Source organism: Pinus tabuliformis, chromosome 4_2, assembly GCF_031772625.1.
Source record: "Pinus tabuliformis cultivar Carrire ecotype Pingquan chromosome 4_2, CPIR1, whole genome shotgun sequence".
Taxonomy (NCBI): Eukaryota; Viridiplantae; Streptophyta; class Pinopsida; order Pinales; family Pinaceae; genus Pinus; species Pinus tabuliformis.
Window position 1 is genome coordinate 952552531 of NC_142304.1, and position 23552 is coordinate 952576082.

The 23552-nt window shown below is 37.4% G+C and overlaps 1 pseudogene; it reads left to right on the top strand.

Moving 5' to 3' along the window:
- The first annotated feature begins 1181 nt into the window (after nucleotides 1–1181).
- Nucleotides 1182–23180, top strand: LOC149172811 (large ribosomal subunit protein eL19y pseudogene; annotated as a pseudogene).
- The last annotated feature ends 372 nt before the right edge of the window (nucleotides 23181–23552 follow it).

Below are 23552 nucleotides of genomic sequence, written 5' to 3' on the forward strand. Positions count from 1 at the left end.
AATTCCCGGTTTTGAAGAATCTACGGGTTTCAATCATAAGCGGACACAAACCATTCAAACCTGCAAAGCTCGACATACAAGAAAAAAGAAAATCAAGTTCTGAAAAGCTCGACATACAAGAAAAAGGAAAATCAAGTTCTAATGCCGCGCCAACCAGACATTGCAATTTGGCGTTTGATTAAACTATCTGTGCAGGCTCTCGGTGCTTAGTTATGGCAAAAGAAAGAACTCTATACATAGAAAGAATGGATTAAACATGATCCCTTGATAAATGCCATGACTTTTCTATGAAGATAACGCCTCTATTCAAGGGAATCGGGGGAATCGATCACTGGACAAGAAGCGAAAGATCGTACCTCAAAGACCCTCGCAGAACAATTTAGCTACCAGAGGTTGCCTCTGCGACGAATAACAGCTGAAAAATAAAATTGTGTAGAGGAATCGAAGTTTGGAGGTGGAAATTCCAATTTCGTAGGAAAATTGTTGAATCAAAGAGACAGAAACCACCATATTCTGGGTGAAACTTAGATCAAAAGTCCTAGGACATGTCGCACTTTTGGGATTCTGAGATAAAGCCTTAACAGGATTGCGCTGAGAATCGAACCTGAGCTAGTTGCCTATAATGGGCAATGTTACTTCCAGTGTGGCTGCAAGATTTGCGTTTTTCCCTCTAGATCCATCAAGTTGTAAGCTGTATATAGATGGGGGCAAATTGTACATGACGAATGTTCCCCGTGATAAATAGGGTCGCCCGGCAGTGGTCGTAAGAGGGCGAAGTGCCCTGATACCAAGGATGGGAAGCGCATGCAGCCATGGCGATGGAAGAGAATAACCACAGCAGCAACAGTATCGTGAACATCACTGCTAGTAGAGATAATGTCGTTTTGATTCTTGATTCTGGCACTCAATATACCCATTTGATTACTCGCCGAATCCGGCAGCTTGCTGAATGCTCTGTGTGTCTCTCGGGCACTTCGACCCCTCGTGCATGCGGACCTCCATTCTCCCGTACTCCTGGGATTCGGCAGGCTTGACCTCACCCCCCATTATCTTGACGATGAGCTGCAGACCATAGCAGATGCCCATAACATGAATCCCCTTCTCGTGAACGCTATGAGACCTTTAAACCCCAAAACTCACAGAACAGAGGAATTTGCGAGGGAGACGAAGGTCCAGGAACAATGGTTTCGCTGAAGCTTGAAGCGGCTAGCGGCGAGCGTTCTGAAATGCGGGAAGGGAAAAGTCTGGCTCGACCCCAATGAAGTCAGCGAGATTTCCATGGCCAATTCCAGGCAAAACATTCGGAAGTTGGTCAAAGATGGATTTGTTATTCGGAAGCCAATGAAAATTCACTCTCGTGCTCGTGCTCGTCGTGCTTTGGAAGCAAAAAGAAAGGGTCGTCATTCTGGATATGGTAAGCGCAAAGGTACTAGAGAGGCTAGGTTGCCTACAAAGATTCTATGGATGAGACGGATGAGGGTTTTGCGTCGATTGTTACGTAAGTACAGAGAATCTAAGAAAATTGACAAACACATGTATCATGATATGTACATGAAAGTCAAGGGTAATGTGTTCAAAAATAAGCGTGTCTTGATGGAAAGTATTCACAAATCCAAGGCTGAGAAAGCCAGAGAGAAGACCTTATCTGATCAATTTGAGGCAAAACGTGCAAAGAACTATTCCTTTTGGCTTGCAATTAAATGTTTGTATATTATTAGGTACCATTTTTAATATATATATTTGTTGTGATTTGTTATGTATATTATTAGTTATATTTTTTTTTAATGATTGATTTGTCTTGATTTGTTTTTGTATATATTTAGATATAATTTATTCATGATTGATATCTTTTGATAATATTTGATTTGTATTAATATATATATATATATATATATATATATATATATATATATATATATATATATATATATAATTCTATTAATATATTAATATGAATAACTATATTAATACATTAATATATTATGATTATATTAATATATTAATTACATTAATATATTAATACAATTGTATTAATTATATTAACCGTATTAATATATTATTATATTATGATTGTATTAATATATTAATATATTAATAGGATTGTATACTAAAAAAATTCTTATTTTTATTGTTTTTTAAAAAAAAAAAAGAAAAAAGAGCTAACTTTAATTTAGTAATATTTTTTTTATTAGGTTTTAACAAATAAAATTTTGTTGTTTTTCATTTAAAAATAAAAAAAAATATAAAAAAAATTTCACTTAAATAATAAATTAAAAATCTCTGTTTTTAATTTATTGTTTAATGAAACATCTAAAAAAATTATGTTTTCATTTAAAAAAAAATCTAAAAAATTTTCACAAAATTCACACAGATTCGAAAAATAGGATACTTGGAAATAAATTTTAAAAATCAATTGGAGGATTCAATTCTCGATAGCATCAAGATGGCATAAACTCATCACATGATTCTTGTATGCTTTACAGAACAGAATTGCGAAGCACATTCATGAGTTATCTGACAGGGAGTAGTATTTTACATGGTTGTTTTGAAGAATGGATTGAAATTGATATCATGAATTGAGTTACATTCAACGCTTTGATTTTCTTCGCTCTGTTTTATTTGGTACGAAATTTTTGCGTAAGAATCATGAAGGATATGCGCAATTATTCTTGAGCACACTTATGTTTTCTTTGTACCAAGTTTTTTTACAGGTTACAGGATAATCAAATGATCATAAGGAGACTACATTATGTGCACAATTGGTCTTCCAAAGACTAATTCATGAAAAAAATTCTCAAGACAAATCCATCTCCACAACCACAACCTTCCACCTTCCTTTCTAAAAAAGATTTTGAATTCCACCAATTGTAAGCATGACATTTCCATATCCATTTTTCACAGCAAGAGTTCATGCATTTCCATTCCCCTTATCGCCATTTTCCTTGTCATTATTATTCCCCTTCATTTCCGTCAAAGTCCTAGAGTCTAAGTATCATTGAAAGAACACCTAGAGGCTTTCATGCCTTAATGGCAAGTACTCTTGCCAATGAACAATGGGAGTACATTAATATCCCTTGTTCGTTGGATCTTGTAGGTGACTCGACTATGACAAATTTATTCGTACCTACAAAGATGTGTTAGGCATCCTGACTCCCATTGGAATCAATGGTGGGAGCTCTTGTGTTGGCTAGGGGCATTCATTAACGGCCACTAAGTCAACAACTTCTTGCTATGTTCGACATCGACACATTTAATCACATAGTAAGATTTGTTCCATCGAGCATTGAAGACTTGAAGACCCATATTTTGTAGCAGATGAAGCCAATTTCCATTCATTGTATTTCCATTCATTGTATACATTGTATTTCACTTGAGGACAAGTGAATAAATAAGGCTGGGAGGAAAATGTAACTTGTATATTTTGTATACCTTCCAAGCCTTATATGTTTTCAACCATATTTAGCAAGACTCATCAGATTCATCATCCAGCAGCAGATACAACTTTCAGCCATGTTCAGCAGACTCCTCAGATTTTTCATCTAGTAGCAGAGGATCCAGCAGCTGATACGACAGCAGATACAACTTTCAGCCATGTTCAGCAGACTCCTCAGATTTTTCATCTAGTAGCAGAGGATCCAACAGCTGATACGACAATACAGATCCATCTTTTATCCACCATTTTCACAAAAGTTCTTGCACAGCTCTCATCCATTTATCCAGATACGTGCACAGCTCTCATCCATTTTGGAAGGGTAAGTTAAGGTATGATATTTTCTAACTTTTAACCATTAAATTCCTTGAAAAGTTAGAATAATAATTTTTGGAAAAACTTCACTTCCTTTTTCCTTGCTTTCCCCATTTCACATAATTTCCCAAATCATCCGTTTAAGGGGAAGGATACATCCACATTCATATATCACATTCATATAACATCCACATTCATATATCACATTCTTAACCCCACTTACCTTCAAGCTATATTCACTATTACATGAGCATACAAATAGCTTTGTCAAAAGTATTTAAAAGTTAATTGGATGCTAACAGAATCATGGTTGTTACACAAGAACCAACCATGGTGCATTCCAACAAAATGCCAACACAAGCATGGTTGTTACACAAGAACCAAACATGATGCATTCAAACAAAAATACTCTGCAATAAAAAGCACATTATCATTATGCAAAGGTCATACATTGAATGCAACAAACAAAATGTGGTTGAAACACAAGAACCAACCAAGTTGTAATTCATCAAAAATGCTTTGCAAAAGTTAAGTAAATGATATCATGCAGAGTTCGAGCCAAAGCTCAAGTACCAAAACGTAATGTAATAGATTGCATGAGGACATGTAATACCATTGATTGCATGAGGACATGCAATATCTTGAGTTTGGGGGAGATGTTGGGCCTCAAAATTGTCCCTATTTTCACTCCATTATTCACCAATATTTTCACATTTTACCTTCATGTCACCTCCATTCCACCTCCACATCATTCCATTTACCTCATTACTGGATTATAACTATGCTTTTCCAAAGTTTATTAATTCTTAACATTTTTAAGTGAATTTATGGCTAAACTTTAGAAAATAAAATGCTTAAACTTATACCTAACAATTAGCATGAGTTTGTTGACATGTGTAGGCACAAAGGAAGCTTCCAGGGCATCTTTATGTGGCCTTGAATGATCAAATTCGAATGTGATAAGATAAGCTTCATGGAGAAGATCATGGACCTCATGGAGGAGATCATGGAGGATAGGGTTATGTGTCATCATTGGTTGAGAAATATGTGGGTCAAAGGAGAGAATAGTGGGTCTACATTTATGAGGTTGTTATCATAAGTTTTTGTATAAATAGGAGTACCTCCTCCATTCCAAAGGGGAGGACTCTTAGAGCATTGTATCCAATTGATGATGGAATAGAATAAAGCTTCATTTTTCATATATTTTCATTATGTAGTTTTAGAATGTAGGATATGAATTTATGTAGTTTTAGATAGAAGTTTTCTTAATGTAGTATATGGGATAATTTGTCTTGTTCTTAAGAGAATTGAGCTCACTCTAAAAGGATGAGAGAAACATGTTATTTCATATTAGATCTTGTTTCATTTCATTGTTTAGATGTTTAAGGATTTGATTGGTGAATGAGTTTTGAATTAAAATCTTATCAGCATGTGAGAGAACAACTAAGGGTCTAAGTTAGGCTCTCTCTCTCTATTTGATTTGCATGATAATTAAAATTCATTCTTTTGCTTTTATGTTTCAAGTATCATATGAGAAGATACCAAGAGTCTAAGTTAGGCTCTCTCTCCAATGATTTATATGGTAATTGAAATTCATTCTTTTGTTTTTATGTTTAAAGTGATTTCATTTCTTATGCTTATGAATGAATCTTAGTTTAGTTTGGATTAGTACATGAGAGGACAATCAAGAGACTAAGTTAGTTTCTCTCTCTACTTGAATCTGAACAATAATTAAGTTCATTCTCTTGTCTTCATTTTAAGTTTTTAGTTTCATATGATACTGTAAGGAAGGACAACCAGGACCTCCTTAGTTAGGAGCCTCTTCCCTTGCATATTGTATTGAATCTTAAATAATTTCATTAGACATAGAATTAGTTGCCTAGTCTTGCATATATATTGCTGGCACCATCACAAGCTTACGAGTTTCCCTCGTCGATAATTTATGCAGCAATTTAAGTCCAATAAATTGCCCAACATCCCTCCTGCAAAATTCTGTCTCAAACTGCGTGCATTATCTTCCTCTACCTGAGCGCACTGAAAAATTCCGTTTAATATAATTATGAGGGTGGATTTCTCAATAATGTTGTTGGAAAAGTTGGTTGTGGTTCTGGTTAGTATGGAGGAGGTCGGGCAGTCAAACCTTGGCTCCTCCTATTTTTTACATAACAAATATTTTTTAAACTAAAATGTTTCTTTTAATTTAAAGTTTGGTTGGGTCGAGCCCACCTTGGGCGGCCCACCCACCATAATTTCCTCCCACTCCATGCATTCATGGTTGGCTATTTGTTGGAGGTTGGGTGCCGCGCCTAAGGGTCAACCCACCTTCTATGGAAACGCCCCCACCGTGCTCCAACGGAGGCCCGAGAAATGTGGTTGTGGGGTGACGGGGTCATGGCCGCCCACCCCTGTTTAACTTGTTGGTTCCATGGGAGGTGTCGGAGGTCATAGCCTGCCCCTCCACCAATATTTTGTATTTATATGTGGATGGGAAGGGTGGTGGGGTTGGTGGCCCGCCACCCCCCTTTTTATATATATATTTTTTGTTTCTAAAAAAAAATTGTAAAATTTTGGAAATTTGGTTTTTGACCTAAGGGGTATTTTTAAATAGGCAATGATTTCACCCAGAATCTAGCTAGAGTTTGCCAGATTCCATCCACTGGAAAATGCCAAATTGTTTCCTTGTTAAACTTACCCAGTCATCAAAATTCAACCCAACTTAGACTACTTGTATCTACTTCATCTAGACTCGGATTGGAGTGTCGTTCACACTGTGGGAATTAGGGCGATGAGCTCTTCGATCTGATGCGAAGTTCATTGCTTTTCCACCATTTTGAATTTTGAGCTTTTCCCATGCCACTATGTCTAAAGATCCACCTAAATCAATTCTCCCCAATGAGGAGCTTTTGGACTGCCAAAAGCTTTATCAGTCAATTGGAAAGCGAGGGAATTGTTCCCTCACTCTTTCCCTTTCCGGCCATTTTTCCTTACTAGGGTGCATCCCCTTGAAACCAACTCGAAGGTATTCCACATCTCCTCATCATGAAGTTCTGGTTCTTCTGTCAAGGATGATTTGTTCAAGTAACTCAAGAGATATTTTGGTGCAAAGTCATCAACTGTAGGAACTGTGCCCACCTCTTCAATGTTCATAATCAATGGTGGCTCATATAGCTTTAAGTTCTCCACATTCACTACAGGGTGCATCTGCATATATATCAGAAAATCGAAATGAAAGGCATTGTTTACAATTTTCTCCAAAATGGTCAATGGACCATATTGGATTGGTCGGCACTTCTTCCCTTCTCCCTTCATCCTATCCTTTCTGATATGGAATCACACTTTGTCACCCACTTGAAATTGATGGTCAACTCAGTGTTTGTCATGTTGAGCCTTGTAGCAGCCTTGACTTTTCTCCAACTGCTCCTATACTACTTGGTGAATCAACTAGATCTGCTGAATGAATTGCGGCGCCTTGTCCCTATCATCACGTCCACTGGAGTCATCTTCCCTTCCAAAGACCATATCAAAAGGGTCTTTTGGAAGATAGCCAAAACATGTCTCAAATGGCGAATGATGCATAGATGAGTGCACTTCTCGGCTGTAGGAATGTTGCACATATGGAAGATGATCATCCCACAACTTAGGATGTTTCCCACAATAGCCTCGCAACAAATGTACCACGGTGTAGTTGACAACCTCTGTTTGTCCATTAGTCTGTGGATGAAATGTCGTGCTTCTTTTCAACTTGGTGTCCATCATCTTCCACAAGCTGGTCCAAAACTTTCCGAGAAGGCGAGAGTCTCGATCTGACACAATTGATGTGGGAAGCCCAAAATGGACCCAAACATGCTGAAAGAAAATATGAGAAATCTGCTCTGTAGTTATCTGCTTTTTACAAGGCATTAAAATACTCATCTTACTAAAAGGGTCAGCGATGACATACAAATAGTCGTGAATTTTTCTAGGCAAATGAAAACCTCCTACAAAATCCATTGACACACTTTCCCATGGATGACTGGGAATAGGGAGTGGTGTGCAGAGCCTGAGTTTTCTATTACAGGGCTTTGAAACAGAACACGTCACACAACCCTTTATATAGCGAGTCACAATGTTCTTCATATGAGGCCAAAAAAAAAATCTTTGTCGATGACACAAAGTTTTTTCAATACCAAAATGACAAGACACAAGGGAGGTGTGGGCCTCCCAGATTACATTTACCCTTTCTTCTGTGGGTATGCACAATTTGGCAAGGTGATACAACAATTTCCCCTGCAAGTGATAGTTGTCTACCTATGAATCATGGGTTATTTTTGCATAAATCTCCTTAAAGTCATTATTATTAGAATATTGTTCAGCATAACTTTCAAAAGATAACGAAGCATTATGCAAAATAACAGAAGAAGAAATAGGAGGGCGAGATAGCATATCGACCACTTTGTTGGTAGTGCCCTTCTTATACTTTATTACCATTTGAAATTGTTGAAGAAAACCCATCCACCTGAAATGACGAGATTGCTGCAACTTGGTCTGTGACTGAAGATACTGCAAGGGCTGATGATCCATATGGATGATGGTCTCTTGCCGATCAAGTAGTGTTTCCACTTTTTCACACTTTGGACCAAGGCATATAATTCCTTGTCATAGGTGGGATAGTTTATCACAACCTAAGAGAACTTCTCAGAATGGTAACATATTAGCTTCCTTTGCTGCATTAGTATAGCTCCCATGGCATATTTTTTGGCATTTGTCTCGATCTCGAATGGTTGTTGGAGATCAGGTAAGGCCAAGACCGGTGCAGTGCTGATATTTTATTTCAATGTTTCAAAGGACTTCTGTTGATTTCCTCCCCATTGAAAGACTTGCTTTACACTTGTCAATGTATGTAAAGGTGCTACAATAATAGAGAAATTGGAAATAAATCTCCTCCAATAATGTATTGTACCCAAAAAGCTGCAAACATCAGTTACACTAGTAGGTTTAGGCCAATTTACAATTGCTTCAAGTTTATAAGGATCAATTTTTAGCTGACCATGACCAATAATATGACCTAGGTAAACCAAAGAGGTTTTCCCAAACTCACACTTTGAAAATTTTACATAGAGTTTTACGTTTCTCAATACATCAAACACTTTCTTCACATGACATACATGTTCATTCCAACTATTACTAAAGATAATAATATCACCTAGATATACAAGAACAAATTCATCAATGAAAGGCCTAAAGAGATCATTCATGACCCTCATGAAAGTGGCTAGAGAATTGCAAAGTCTGAATGGAATCACCATCAATTTGAACAACCCCTGTTTGGTCTTGAAGGCAGTTTTCCACACATCCTGCTCTGCAATTTGGAGCTAGTGATAACCACTATGCAAATCCAATTTGGTGAAATAGATAGAATTCTTTAACTAATCTAATATGTCATCAATGTGGGGAAGAGGGTAACGATTTTTCACCGTGGTTTTGTTTAGTGCTCGATAATCCACGCGCATCATCCATGTGCCATCCTTCCTTGGAACTAAGACAATCAGTGAGTCGCATGGAGAAGTACTCGGTCTGATGACCCCTTGGTTCAATAGTTCTTTCACCTACTTTTTGATCTCCTCCATCTCAATGGTCGACATCCTATACATGCCAATATTCAGTAAAGGAGCATCATGTTGCAAATGGATCTCATGTTGGATTTCCCTCTTCGGAGGTAATCCCTTTGGTTCCTAAAACATCTCACCATAGTTAAAAATTAATTCACATAATTCCTTTTTATGCACATGATCACAACCCTGGAAAGCATCAGATAATTCTGCATCTTTTCCCCTTACAATCATAAGCATGCAACCCTTACTGGAATTCACCAACCTCTTCATTTGTCCTGCACTTACAAGGATGTTATTGATTTTAGTTTTATTAGCCTTTACAATATATTCTACCCCATCTTTTGTGATTTGGTATTTGTTTTCATGACAGAAGAAGATTGCCTTTCTATCATATAGATATGGACACCCTAACACCATGCCACAGATGGCCAATGGTATCACATCAAGTTTTACCTCATCCACTAACCTAGAAGTGATCACAAATTTAACCCTACACTGCTTAGTTACATTCATTTTTTCTTTATCATGTCTGTTTCTGGGAAAATTAGTGCCTTTTCGAACGACTAACCCTCTAATTTTGGCAGCTACCCTAGAAACAATAGTTTAAATCAATTCAATGATTTTTCCTATGTATAGTAGATAAGAGAAAGATAGTGGAACCAACCTGGAACTTCCACTTAATCCCTTGCTTGATCTCTCTCTCCTTTGGCAGATCCTGCAACTCCTCCTCGTGATTAACATGCTTGGAGAGTACCTGCACAAGTACTGCAACAAAGAACCATCAAATCATCGTGATATATTACAACATAAACATTACAAAATCAGATATATAATGAAAAAAATGACAGCATTCACAATTTCACAATCATATGGGAGAAAACTTGAAGAGCTTTATTAATAGAAAGGAGAATTACAACCCAGTTATTTGATCTAGTGCTATCCTCCCAGCTTCAATCCACACCAACAAGAATACAATGCTCTCTCCTCAATTACAAACTATCAGCACTTACTTGAAATTCACAAAATTCCAGCCTCCTGATCTCTTGGATGTGAGATCCTTTTATAGAGTTTTGCAAGGGTGTGATTCATCCATGGGGTTTGATTAGTATCATTCCACTTGTTACAACTGGTTCCACAAGAGAGGGAAATTGGAGATAGTTTCCTAATTCCCTTGGTCATCCTTGGGCGAATTCAGAGAGGCAAGTGGCACATGAGAAGTTTCTAGAAGATTCCATGAGCAACCAACTAACAAATTGTCACAGAAATTGGTCTATCCTCACCCATCAAAACCTATAGAAGGCCTAAACAGTATGCATTGCACCTTGACAGTGTACCAGTCAATATGCATCGCAGTTTATCAGTGGAGTAGTCAATATGGTCCAATTTAGTCTCTTTCTCGATGATTTCTGAAGTGGAGCTTTTGGGGAATGATGCACTCAGACGACTAAGTTCCTTTAGGGTATGAAACAACTCTTTTAGGGGTTGATGAGCCCTAGTTCATTGACATATAAGTTTGGGGTTAATGTGCCCAAATATGTCTATAATAGTTTCCCCCTAAAGCATGAGGTTGTAAATACTTATGTCGCGTGAAATGCTTTATTATGAGGATCCAAAGTTTCGAACTGGAAGGTGACCTGCATGAGTTACAATAAAATACATCATCATAATATGATTTTCATGATCTAGCTGAGGGAGGCATTCCCATGCTCCACTTTCTAAATTTCATTTCATGTACATAGATTAGATAGTCGTTTGCAGACACAGACTGGTGATTCTACAAATATGGAGTCATTATGAGAAATTAACTAGATGATGACCTCTCAACTGAATGACTTCTCTTGAACATGTCGGCAACACTAAGATGAATTGGTAGCATTAACCCCAAAATATGGATGGTATGAAAGACCAATGGTATGATGACCGGTGAACAGAATCACCCAACCCAACTCAATCATGCAGATGAAGTGAAAGTTTCATGTTCAAGAGCGACTTACTACCATAAATTCTTCAAGATTTTTCCCTTTTTCCCCAGTAGCAAGTGGAATGAAACTAATGAAACCCCATGGATGACTCACATCCTTGAAAAGCTCTATAAAAGGATCTCACATCCAAGAGATTATGAGGCTAGAATTTTTTGAATTGCAAGTAAGTGCTGACAGTTTATAATTGAGGAGAGCGCATTATATTCTTGTTGGTGTGGTCTTGTTATTTTATGAGGTGAAGAAGGATTGAAGCTGGGAGGATGGTGCTAGATCAGACAACTAGGTTGTAATTCTCCTTTCTATTAATAAAGCTCTTCAAGTTTTCTCCCATATGATTGTGCAATTGTGAATGCTATCATTTTTTTCATTATATATCTAATTTTGTAATGCTTATGTTGTAATAGATCACAATGCTTTGATGGTTCTCTGTTGCTTTACTTATGCAGGTACTCTCTAAGCGTGTTAAGTACAACGAGGAGTTGGAGGATCTGCCAAAGGAGAGAGAGATCAAGCAAGGGATTAAGTGGAAGTTCCACATTGGTTCCACTATCTTTCTCTTATCTGTTATACATAGGAAAAATCATTGAATTGATTTAAACTATTGTTTCTAGGGTAGCTTCCAATCCTAGAGAGTTAGTCGTTTGACAAGACACTAATTTTCCCAGAAACAAATTGGCGACTCTACTGGGGAATGATGCACTCAGATGACTAAGTTCCTTTAGGGTATGAAACAAATCTTTTAGGGGTTAATGAGCCCTAGTTCATTGACATATAAGTTTGGGGTTGATGTGCCCAAATATGTCTATAACAATGTATCCATCCAAGTGGGTAAGGTTTTGGATGTGGTATAGTTTCCAAGCCTAGCTTCTTTACCAAGGAATATGAAATTAAGTTTTCTTGGGATCTGAAATCAAATAGAGTTTCCACTTTTGTATGATTTATGACAACTCTAATATGAAACAGTTCAATTCTCTTTTGTTCGTTAGGAAGAGACTCATCTATTGAACTAGTACCTTCATGTGATTTAGAATTAACACGACGTGTAAGAGTACCTTTTGTTCCTGCTACTGTGATCAATGCTTCATCTCAGGAATCAGATCCAAGGTCTTGCTGCACAGTTTCCACTGTATTCTTCTTGCCTTTTCCTCCATACTTCTTTGGTCTCTTTTCCGGGTATTGTTTCCAACAATGATCGTAATCATGACCTTCCTTCTTCCAGTGATTGCAATAAGGTCTTTCTCCTTCATCTTTCTTGGTTGATGTCGTCCTCTTCTCCTTACCTTTTCCTTTCACTTTGGGTTTTCCATTTGGAGGTCTGAAAGGTGGTTTCTTGGAATGATCATCTCTTTCATTTTTGCCCCTGTTCTCAAGATGAATTGCCTTCACACTGGCAGAGTCAATAGTAGTTGTTTCAAACAATAATAATGAATGTCTAAGGTAACTATGTAATGATCCAATATAGTTAGTTACTACTTCAGGTGAGTCAAGTGCAATGTCCAAATTAAGTGCCTATTTTCTAAATTCCTTTGTAAAGCTTTGAACATCCTAACCTCTACCTTGCCTTAAGTATTGCCAATCCATTAAGGCTTTTTGTTTGTAACCCAAGGGATATAATTGTTCCTTTAATGTAGAAATGAAACTAGGCCATGAGGAAAGAAGATTACCCACACTCTTACTACTTCGCAATTTTCTCTCCCACCAAATGAGAGCAGTGCTACTCAGCCGAAGAGAGGCCAGATGAATCTTTGGCTCGTACTCATCGATATGCTGAATCCTGCAGTAGATTTCAATCTAGCTAATCTAGTTGCTAAGCTTTTCTACATTACTTTGATCATTAAACATGGGAGGATCAAATTTGACATCTAGTTTAAAGAAAGGTTTCTTAGATGCATCGATTGAATTTATATGATTATGGTGATGAGAGGAAGAAGAACTTTCACTCGTGGAAGGAGAAGGAGGGGGTTCTTCTCCACCATTTCCATGCACTGAAGCTTGTTCTTTTGGTTTTCTCTTGTCTTCTTTCTACAGCCTTGAAAGCAACTAACTGACATTCTCTGCCATTGAATAGAAGGTTTTGTAGAAATTGCATTCCTCTTCAAGACGAGCCTCTTCATCTGCCATGTGTCTCCTTCAATGTGCATGCCCTACTTCGGGATCGGAAGACATTAGTTTCCCTTCACCTCTTTAGAGCCTATTTCTTGTTAGCATTCAAACATGCAATTCACATCTAAAAAAGAACTGCTCTGATACCACTTGATCCAAAACCTTTTGCTTATAGATGTGTTAAAGAATTACATGCGTAAATTGTAGCTTAACATAGAAAACTTAATGTGCACATGAGAGAAGAGGAGAAACACATAAACCATGAAATAAGACAACAAGAATTGATAACGAAGTTCGTCTAACTTGGACTACATCTCCGGGCCATGCTCGATCAATGGGGAGGCCTTCATTCATTAAGTGGAATGAAAAAGAAGAGTACAAGCATCAGTTACAAAAAGGAGTTTTATACCTCAATACTAAAAAATGGCCGAAAATGTAGAACTCTGATGGAGAAATGGATAGCTCCATTATGTTCATGGCATCAAGAAGTGCTGAAACCATATAAAACTTGTCAAATTCTGACAAAATGAAATTTCGACCCTCCTGCAAAATTTTGTTTCGAATTGTGTGCATTGTCTTCCTCTGCTTGAGCGCACTGAAAAATTGCATTAAAATATAATTTTGAGGGCGTATTTCTCAATAATTTTGTTGGAGCAGTTGGTTTTGGTTCACATTAGTATGGAGGAGGTCCGGTGGTTAAACCCTGCCTCCTCCTATTTTTTTACATAACATATATTTTTTAAACTAAAATGTTTATTTTAATTTAAAGTTTGGTTGGGTTTGGCCCGCCTTCGGTGACCCACCCACTGTAATTTCCTCCTACTCCATGCATTCATGGTTGGCTATTTGTTGGAGGTTGGGTCCCATGCCTAAGGTCTGACCCACCTTCTATGACAACACCTGCACATTGCTCCAACGGAGGCCCGAGAAATGTGGTTGTGGGGTGGCAGGGCCATGGCTGACCACCCCTGTTTTGGTTTTCAGTTCTGTGGGAAGGGCTAGGTTTCATAGCCTACCCCTCCAGCAATATTTTTTATTGATATGCGGATGGGAGTTGGGGTGGTGGGGTTGGTGGCCCGCCACCCACCTTTATATATATATATTGTTTTTTAAAAAAAATTGTACAATTTGGGGAATTTTGTTTTTGACTGAAGGGTTCTTTTTAAACAGGCAACGATTTTTCCTAGAATCTCACCAGAGTTGGCGAGATTCCGTCCACTAGAAAATGCAAAATTGTGTCCTCGTTAAACCTGCCCAATCATCAAAAGTCAACCCAAGTTTGACTGCTTCTATCTTCTTCATCCGGACTCGGATTGGAGTGTCATTCACACCATTGGAATCAAGGTGACGAGCACTTCGATCTACTATCAAGTTCATTTCCTTTCCACCACTTTTAATTTTGACGCTTTCCCATGCCTCTGTGTCTGAAGATCCACCTGGATCATTCAATAAGATCATGCAATGATATGAAAAAGATATTTATAGAAAAGTATAAAGATCGTGATCTTAAAGAAGAAATCTTTAGAATGAATCAAAGAGAAGATGAGAGTCTAGAGGATCTAACAGAGAGGTTCATGTATAATGTTAAGAGGGGAAAAATACATCATTTAGGATCTGACTGTTATAGCTCCAAATCTCACTCTTATGGTTTGTGATGCTATACTCATGGCATAGGGCAACCCCTCCTTCCAGACCTGGTCCTAAAATTTAAAAAATAATGTTTTATCCCTTATACGCGACATTGCCCTGAGTTAAACACGTGTATACGTGAGTATGTGTATAGCCAACCCGCATGTATGTATTAAAACACTTAAAAAAATATAAAACTCCTCATTTCCGGGTGGAGATCGCGGGTTTTACCTGCTGATCACCTGTTAGTGTCCGTGGCCCAACTGTTCCCAACCAACTCCTAACTAAAAAACTACTTTGGAGATGGTATAAAAAGAACTCAAAGGGAAGGCCTAAGGGAGGAGAGAAGAGAGAGAAAGGTTATTATGCTGAGATTTTTCCCTTGACCAGGTCTGAAGTCCCTTGTGCCTTCTGCACTCCCCCCACTTTGTACAGGAAACCTTTATTTCCTTGTGTGTTGATGTTCATCCACCATTTATGACATCATGGAGAGAGGCATGGAAGGAGTTTTGTTAGAGGCTTGAGGCTGGAACGGATCCGGAAGGAAGCTTTGCTTGGAGCCTGTTGAAGGTGATTCAGGTGAACATATTCCTTTTTATGTACTTTATTTGTCTATAATAAAAGAAACACATGTCTTGGTTCCCGAAATGAATCTTCTTTATGTTAATGATAGTCATGTTTAGAATTCATATGTAAATGGTTGTTTGGATTTCATAACTAACTACCTTTCTTTATAACATGAAGATGGTTTCTTGATAAGTTTTGTCCATGTACTGTTGTGTTCTTTGAATTGGTTGTTTTGCAAGACAAAAGAGAAGAAGGGAACTCCAATAAGGGTTTGGACCCTAAAGGCCTTCTCAAACGTAGGACCAAAGGTACGTACCCTTATCATAGAATTTTCTTACTATAGCATAATGGCTGTATGAATGTATGTTTCTTTGAATAGATAACTTTTAGTCTGCTAGGGTTTCAACCCAAAAAACCCTAGGGGAGTAATTCCCTCTATCACTGACACACTAAAAACCCTCTTACTTAGAACAATCAGGGATGAATTGATTGATTTCCTTAATCTCAGGAGTAGAGGTGATGTATATCAATTATCATTTGAGGAAATTTGTGAAACATGCAAACACATATCAAGAGGAAAAACAAGAGTAGGTAAATGAGCATCAAGATCAGTAAGTCAAGCTAAACTTGGAAATTTTCTTGATGATTTTAAAACAGAAATTCTTAGAGATCTAAGAAAACAAGTAGAAATGTTAAGAATGAAAGATGAAGGAAAAGAAAATATTGATATTTGTTTTTCAGAATCACATGATGCTGAACATTATCCAACATTACCAAGGTTGAAGGAATTTTACCAAGAGGACAATGGAGCAAGTCTATTGGCAATGCAACTATGTTATGTAGCTCCAAGAGGACCATGGCAGCCTATTTAGCCTGATATGATGCAAAAGCCTAAGTCACAATTTCAGGGTTATGCATATCCACCTCAAAGTAATTGGAACACACACTTTCCTTGGCAACATTGGCCATATCAACCCCAAAACCAATCTTGGCAACAAGGTTTGCAAGGAACTTATGGGATCCATCCACAATATGCTCAATATTTTCCTCAATATCCTCCATACCAAACTCCATGTTATCCTTACCACTCACCTCCACCACAACCACAAACGCATCCACATCCATCTCAAATATATACTCCCACTCAACTACCTATACCACCATTTCCAAACCCACACATTGAAATAGCTCAACCCACTTACAATGTTGAGGTACAACAATTCTAAACATATCCTCTTGAGATGAATGGTATTCACCATAAATCAGGAAGAGTATTGCAAAAAGGAGATTATCTTGATATCATTGAAGGACCATATCCAGAAGAAGAAGATTCAAATGAGAAGACCACAGAATCATGGGTTGCACTTGATGAAAAGTAGACATAAAAAATAGAGATGGAGAAAGCTCCCTCATGGTTACTATTTGATCCTCCATGTATTCAAGATATCAATGAATAAAAAGAGGAATATTTGAAGGTAATGGTAGAAGAAGACATGAAGAATGATCCAGATAAGCAATAAAACCATGCACATCAAAGTTATATTCAGTTTTGGTTCTAGATAATCAACAAGATGGAGCATCACTCTCTTCTTCAACTATGATTTACCCTTTCAAGGTCAAATAATTTGGTCTTTAAAGTCCAGTTTCATGTCAAAGCATACATTTCAAGCCTACACATCATTTTTTGTGTCATCTTGATGTGCACATGGCTCCATTGGAAGTATTCTTATACTTCAAAGTGATTTTGTTTCTCAAGTAGGGTAGGGTGGAAGAAAAAAAAATGAAAATAAAAGGAAAAAAAAAATCTAACTTGAAAACCTCCTTAGAGGTGCCTCAGATTGGCTCATTGATTGAAACCTCCATGAGGCGGTAAATGGGTTGGAAAAAAAGAAAAAAAGAAGAAGATCCTACGTGAAAACCTCCTTTGAGGTGCCTAGGTAGACCTACTAGTTGAAAACCTCATTGAGGTGGCTAGTAGGCCTAGAGGAAAAGAAAAAGGAAAAATAAGAATCCTTGCTCCATGCATGCATGTACTCTCCAACATCTACAAGAAACAAGAACAAGTTGGTACCAAAAGGAAAATTGGTCAATCCTAGTCAAAAGAAGTCAAATTTTGACTTTCTCCTACATTGCTCAAATTCTCCAACAAGACCAAGGGCATGTCAATATATCACCCTTATCTATTTTCAGCATCCACCCATCATTCTCAAGCTTCTACCACTCATTTTCCCTGATGTCCTAAAAACTACAAGATGCTTTGTCTTACTACAGGATACAAAAATACATAGAGCAGGAATTTGTTTTTTCCATAATTTGAAAACCATGCATCCATTTACCAAGTTTTTTCAGGGGGAGATGCATATGGATGATGGTAAAATGCTTAAGAAATTTCAATAAATTACAATGCACGGTTTCCATGAAATCAACCTCCATCACCTTCAACCATTTTTTCATTTTCTTGATATCCATCCATCCATTTAAAAGGGTGTTTCAAGGGGAGATGCATATGGATGATGGTAACATGCCCAAGAAATTTCAGCAAATTCCAGTGCATTAATTACAAGAAATCGACCTCCATCACCTTCAGCCATTTTTAGTTTTTATAGATATCCATGCATCCATTGACAAAAAGTTTTATATGGGGAGGTGCATAAAAATGATGGCAACATGATCAGAAAGTTTCAGGTCAATCCAGTCTAGCATTTGGGAGATATGGACAATGCAAATTGTTGTCTTGTAGACCTACAAGATTCCCTAAAATCCTACAGGATACAGAACAATACCTACAGGATTGGCAGTGAGTAGTTTTAAAGGGAAAAAATAGAGGTTGGCTTCATTAGAGTGTGATAAGGAGGTAGGAGCTGAACTCTCCCACATTTTTCCAAGTGAAAAGGATATAAAAAAACCTTCTAGCTTCTTGAAAAAGATTGCAACATAAAGGAATTGTATACACAGAATTTTCATTTAAAATTCCTCATTCATTAAATTTGGTAAGAAGACCTATACAACCCTCCATCCATCAGAGAAAATGACAAGGGGATTTGATAAAAGGGAACCCATTAGCACGGTGAGGATTCATCAGCATCACCATCTAGTACCTACACATCAAGGAACAACATCAGAGAAGAAAGAGGAAAACACATGCAACAAATACAAGCAAGGATTTCACTCTCCAACAAACGACATCTACAGGAAGGCCATCAGGTAGGTACACGTATGAAATATTCTTGACCTCTTCTCTTGAGCATATTATAGTTAGAAATTTGTTGTCAATGCATGAGAGATGAGGTTTTATAAGCTAAGGATGGGTCAACAGTCTCAGTCGCATTCAACTAGTTTATTGCAGCTCACTCCTCCACTCATGCAATGTTGAAAGGTGAAATTATGAAGGGTGATGATTTCAAGGAATGAGGACAACAATTAAAAGAAGAAATTTTTGAAAAGGCCAAGTAACCACAACACTCCAAGCCCTCCATCCACTTCATATTCAGTATCTATTCACCGTTCATCCACCCCATTTCATTCTTGAAAAAAACCAAACAAATCATCCTCTCCATTTTCACAAACCTACACTACTCCCTTTGAGCTCTAGCATCATCATACAATCCCTCTTCATCATTTCTCATCACTCCCATACAGTTAGAAGACCTTGAAAGAGGAGGAATGACTACTACATGAAGGAAGAATGTTGCTACAAGAAGGGAGAAATCAATAACTTATGCTAAACCCCAAGATGGCAGAGCTTTTTCAGAGAACACCAAGGCCATTAGGCAGTCGAGTAGGCCACAAGAGAGAAGAAGAAGGAAACAAAAGGAAATGAGACATTCACCATGAAAATAGAACTCAAACTGTAGTGATGAAAAGGGGATTTCCAAGAGGTCTCTAATCTCTTTCTAGCTTTTGTCCAAGTTCTAAAAGATGTTATAAAAATGAGAGAAATGCATGGAAGTCAAGTAACGGTCTGCCCTAACCTCAGACTATCATTTATGATCAAAATGGGTTTCTTGTAGTTTTAACAGGGTTTCCTATAGTTTTGACAGGAATTACTATAGGATATCCTAGTTCTCATCTAAATGCATTTTGAAGGTGTTAGAGGTGTCTAAATGGAAGAACAAGGTAGCAGATGGTTGATAAGGGCATGTAAGACCTTGCCAAACTGAAAAAAATATTCAAGAACCCATCTTGAATAAAAGGCAAGAAGGAAAGCAAATGGTCTCAACAAATAACAATTTTTCTTTGCACAATTATGTTTTTGGGCTTTTCCTTGCAGAAATTATAGCCAAGATTCTTAATGGCCAAGAGAGAGGCCACCAGGGCCATGGATGAGGCACAATGAGGTGACTAAGTTGCTCATAGGATGAGAAACACTTTCAGAAGGGGGGTACGATGGGCTTCTAAATTAGACATAAATTAAGGCCCATGCCTCTAATTAAACAACAATTTAAGGCCTATGACCATCCTTCAGCACATTAAACCTCTCTTTTTGCATTAGATAATTTATTTTTAACTTTAATATATTCATTAGGAAGGTTTATGAATAATTGGATATTTGTGCCTAATATTATTTATTTTTGTGGAATATTATGAAGATTTGGAGGAGGAGATAATTTAGGGACTTGTTCCCTACTACAAGGGGATCAATAATAAATAATAAATGAACAAGATATTATGGAATGATGGCAAAGATTGTGGAACTCCAATGATTGAGAAAATCTAGGAATGTGTTCCACTAATCAAGGGACCAAGTCCACTAATAAAGGGATTTTGGTGGGGAAAGCTGCCTCCATTCATGGGGAATGATTCCTAATCATTTTGTAAGTACCAATTCGAATTTGCCTCTAGATATAGATTTTAATTAGTGTTCTTGTGTAGAGAACTCGTATTTTTTGCAGTTCCATTGTATTTTCTTGCATAGATGTATTTCTATTGATGAAAATACCGAATATTGGTGTCATGTTCAGATTCTAAATCTTGTTCTCCTCCATAGTTCTCCGATTTTCCTTGGGCTTGGCCATCCTAGTAACATTAGATCCCTTTTGTATTTTTTTCTTTCCTTCTTTTCACTTCTTATTCACATGCATGTCTTGTTTTATTTCTTTATATTTCTGTATTTACTATTAATGGTTTCTTGTTGTAGGATTGAGTTAAATGGTTGATGTAAGTTAATTTGTAGGATCACAAGCATTATTTAATCCTTGGAAAAGTTTTGGAAGTTCATAGTAATCATTGAGTTGCTTGGATTAGTCTTCTTATTCCCAAATCTAGATTGCTCGACCTCCTTTTTAGCAAAGAATAGTAAATTTCTGCTATTTTTTTAGAGCATTCTAACAAGTTTCAATCGAGTTGGTTCCACTTGCATTCGATCAGAAAAATATTCTAGTTCATAATAAAAACTACCCCATTGCATTTTCACTTGATTTGGTCAGGAATTTTTTAGATTTACTACCTCACCAGTTCTCGAATTTCTAGATTTTCGACTAGTAATGTTTTTTATTTTTTTTACATGGGTTAATAGAGGTCTTTTTGAGTGATTCCACTTGGAATATGGACCTAATAAATCCTGGTTAATAAAAAAAAAATTCTAATCCAATTTGGATTTGATTTGCTTGGTCATTAATCCCTCACCGATTTCACTTTCACAAGGAAACTTCTCCAATATTTTTGAGCAAATCCATCCATCTCCCAACTTTGGTTTTGAGTTTTGAAGTGGTCCTAGGAACTCCCTTGACTCATTCCATCTGCTAGACTCAGTCTCGTCAGCCCTTCATCAACATTCAAAATTTCTCTTTTACATTTCATTATTATGGGTCTCATTTTTCCAGTCCGGTTGCATTCCCTTAAAAAAAACATAAATTACTGTCAAAAGGCTCTTTCTCTTATCTGCTAGCATGTGTCTGACCGCTAAAGTTCATCAAAACTTATCCAAAACAATGTTTCAGTCATTTATCATCAACAAAGGCTTGAGAATGTTTCTTCTTCAAAACCTTGTTTTGAAGAAGAAAGCATTAAACTCGTAATTATTCACGTTTTTCAGTTAATAATGTTTCATGTGCAGCTTTCCTGATCCACCAATCATTCCTGTAAACAAACAAAGAGTTTAATCATTTCAGCTAAAAAATCCGAGATAAAACAACTAAAACAGAGTTGAAAATGGCAGACGCATGAATGGACAAGGTAGCGCAATTAGCTTCTCAAATAGAGTCATTATTATGACATCCAATGTTAGAGCAGAGCTCTTGCTTGTTGAATTGTATGACCACAAAAATAAAACCGCCAAAGACAACGTTATGCAAAAAGATAGAGAGGACAGAGAATATAAATTGTGAAAGTTCAAGTGAAAGCTAAATTTGGAGTTTGGAGCGAAGTTCAGTGTTGAAGGGCCGAGACAGAGTGTAGAAAGAGCGTGCAGTGCATACAAAGGAGTGTGCGGCACATGGGATGCACGCGACGCACCGAGGAGAAATTGGCAGTCTAATTTAACACTGGCGCGGCACATAGAATGCCTGCGGTGCATTAGGCCTCCCATGTGGTGCACAGTTCCAGAACACTAGTTTTTACATTTGGTTCTACAAAATCTCAATATTTTATGTTTTAAATGTGTTTGCGTGACAAACGTAGCATGTAGGGACTTTCCTAATCCACGAAATTTTTGTGTAATGTTTCCTTTCAACAGTACTCTCCATGAGAAGCACTGCACACTGTGCCACTGTTATGTATGTGATAAGCCTGCTCCATGTTCACCTTGGGGCAAAGGGACTGCCAGTAATAATCACTATCATTCTTCAGACAAAGAACAGAAGTGGATAACATGGAACCTTCCAGCATGCCGGAAATAACAAATATGATTACAACTCAACCTAGTGCATTTGGACAGTTATCTTCTCCTTCTATTGCTCCAAAACAGGAATTACAATTATTCCCACAGCTTAGCATTTTTGCAGGGGTTTCTAATGCAGTTGATAACCTTGTTCCATGGCCTGTTGTTCATCAAACCTCAGATTTAATCACTTCAATGCCCATGGAGAAATGTCCTTATTCTTTAGACTTTTAGAATTTCAATTGTGATTGGTCCAGCGATATTGAATATCCACCATTGCATCCTGGAGCTGAATCTTGGGTACAAACTGAAAGTGAAGTCACAGTTGCATGCCAAGATTGGAATTATGTTACTGCCCAGCCTATAACCAAAAACAATGAATCTATATGCTTGGAGAATATCCCAGAACAGAATCCTGGTAGTGATGATACTGAAACAGTTGTACTTATTACACATGGACAACAACTAGAGTGGGCAGTGCCTATGGCGCCTCAGGCAGATGTGAGTGATACCAAGGGACAATTTTGTTCAGAACAAAGCTTTTCCACATCTCTGACATTGGTTCATCCTTTGTGTGTTAAGCTAAGCAGATCATGAGAAACAGTGACAATGGGGAAGAACTGGCTTTATTAAGCCTGGAAAACTTTAACTAGACATCCTCGAAAGTGGTTCAGACAACATTGCAGGCTTTTGCTCATATACCAGATTTGACTGTTTGGTATGGGCCAGATTCATACATGGCGTGAAATAATTCAACACGAATGCTTTTGAGAAAATAATCCTAAAAAGATCGTGGAAGAGGGTTGCCTGATGGGCACTTTGCATGTTGCAATTCGATGGTTTACTAATTCATGAAAGCAGTTTGAAGAAATTTCCAGCATGAAGCTCAAAAAACAATCAGTCAAATTCCAGCTCTCTTTTTTTGAAAAGGATGTTTCAACAGAAGCAGCTCCAAATGAATTGATGAACCAGTTTCAAGACACGTGGAGGAGCAAGGGATATCTTTTTATATCTGGAACCGACGATCTTTTAGTTTAAAAGGCTATTTTTGTTGGTTTTATTCAAACGGTAAGTGGAAACAAATAGTCCGAGAATTAAATGAAGAATGTCTGCCACAG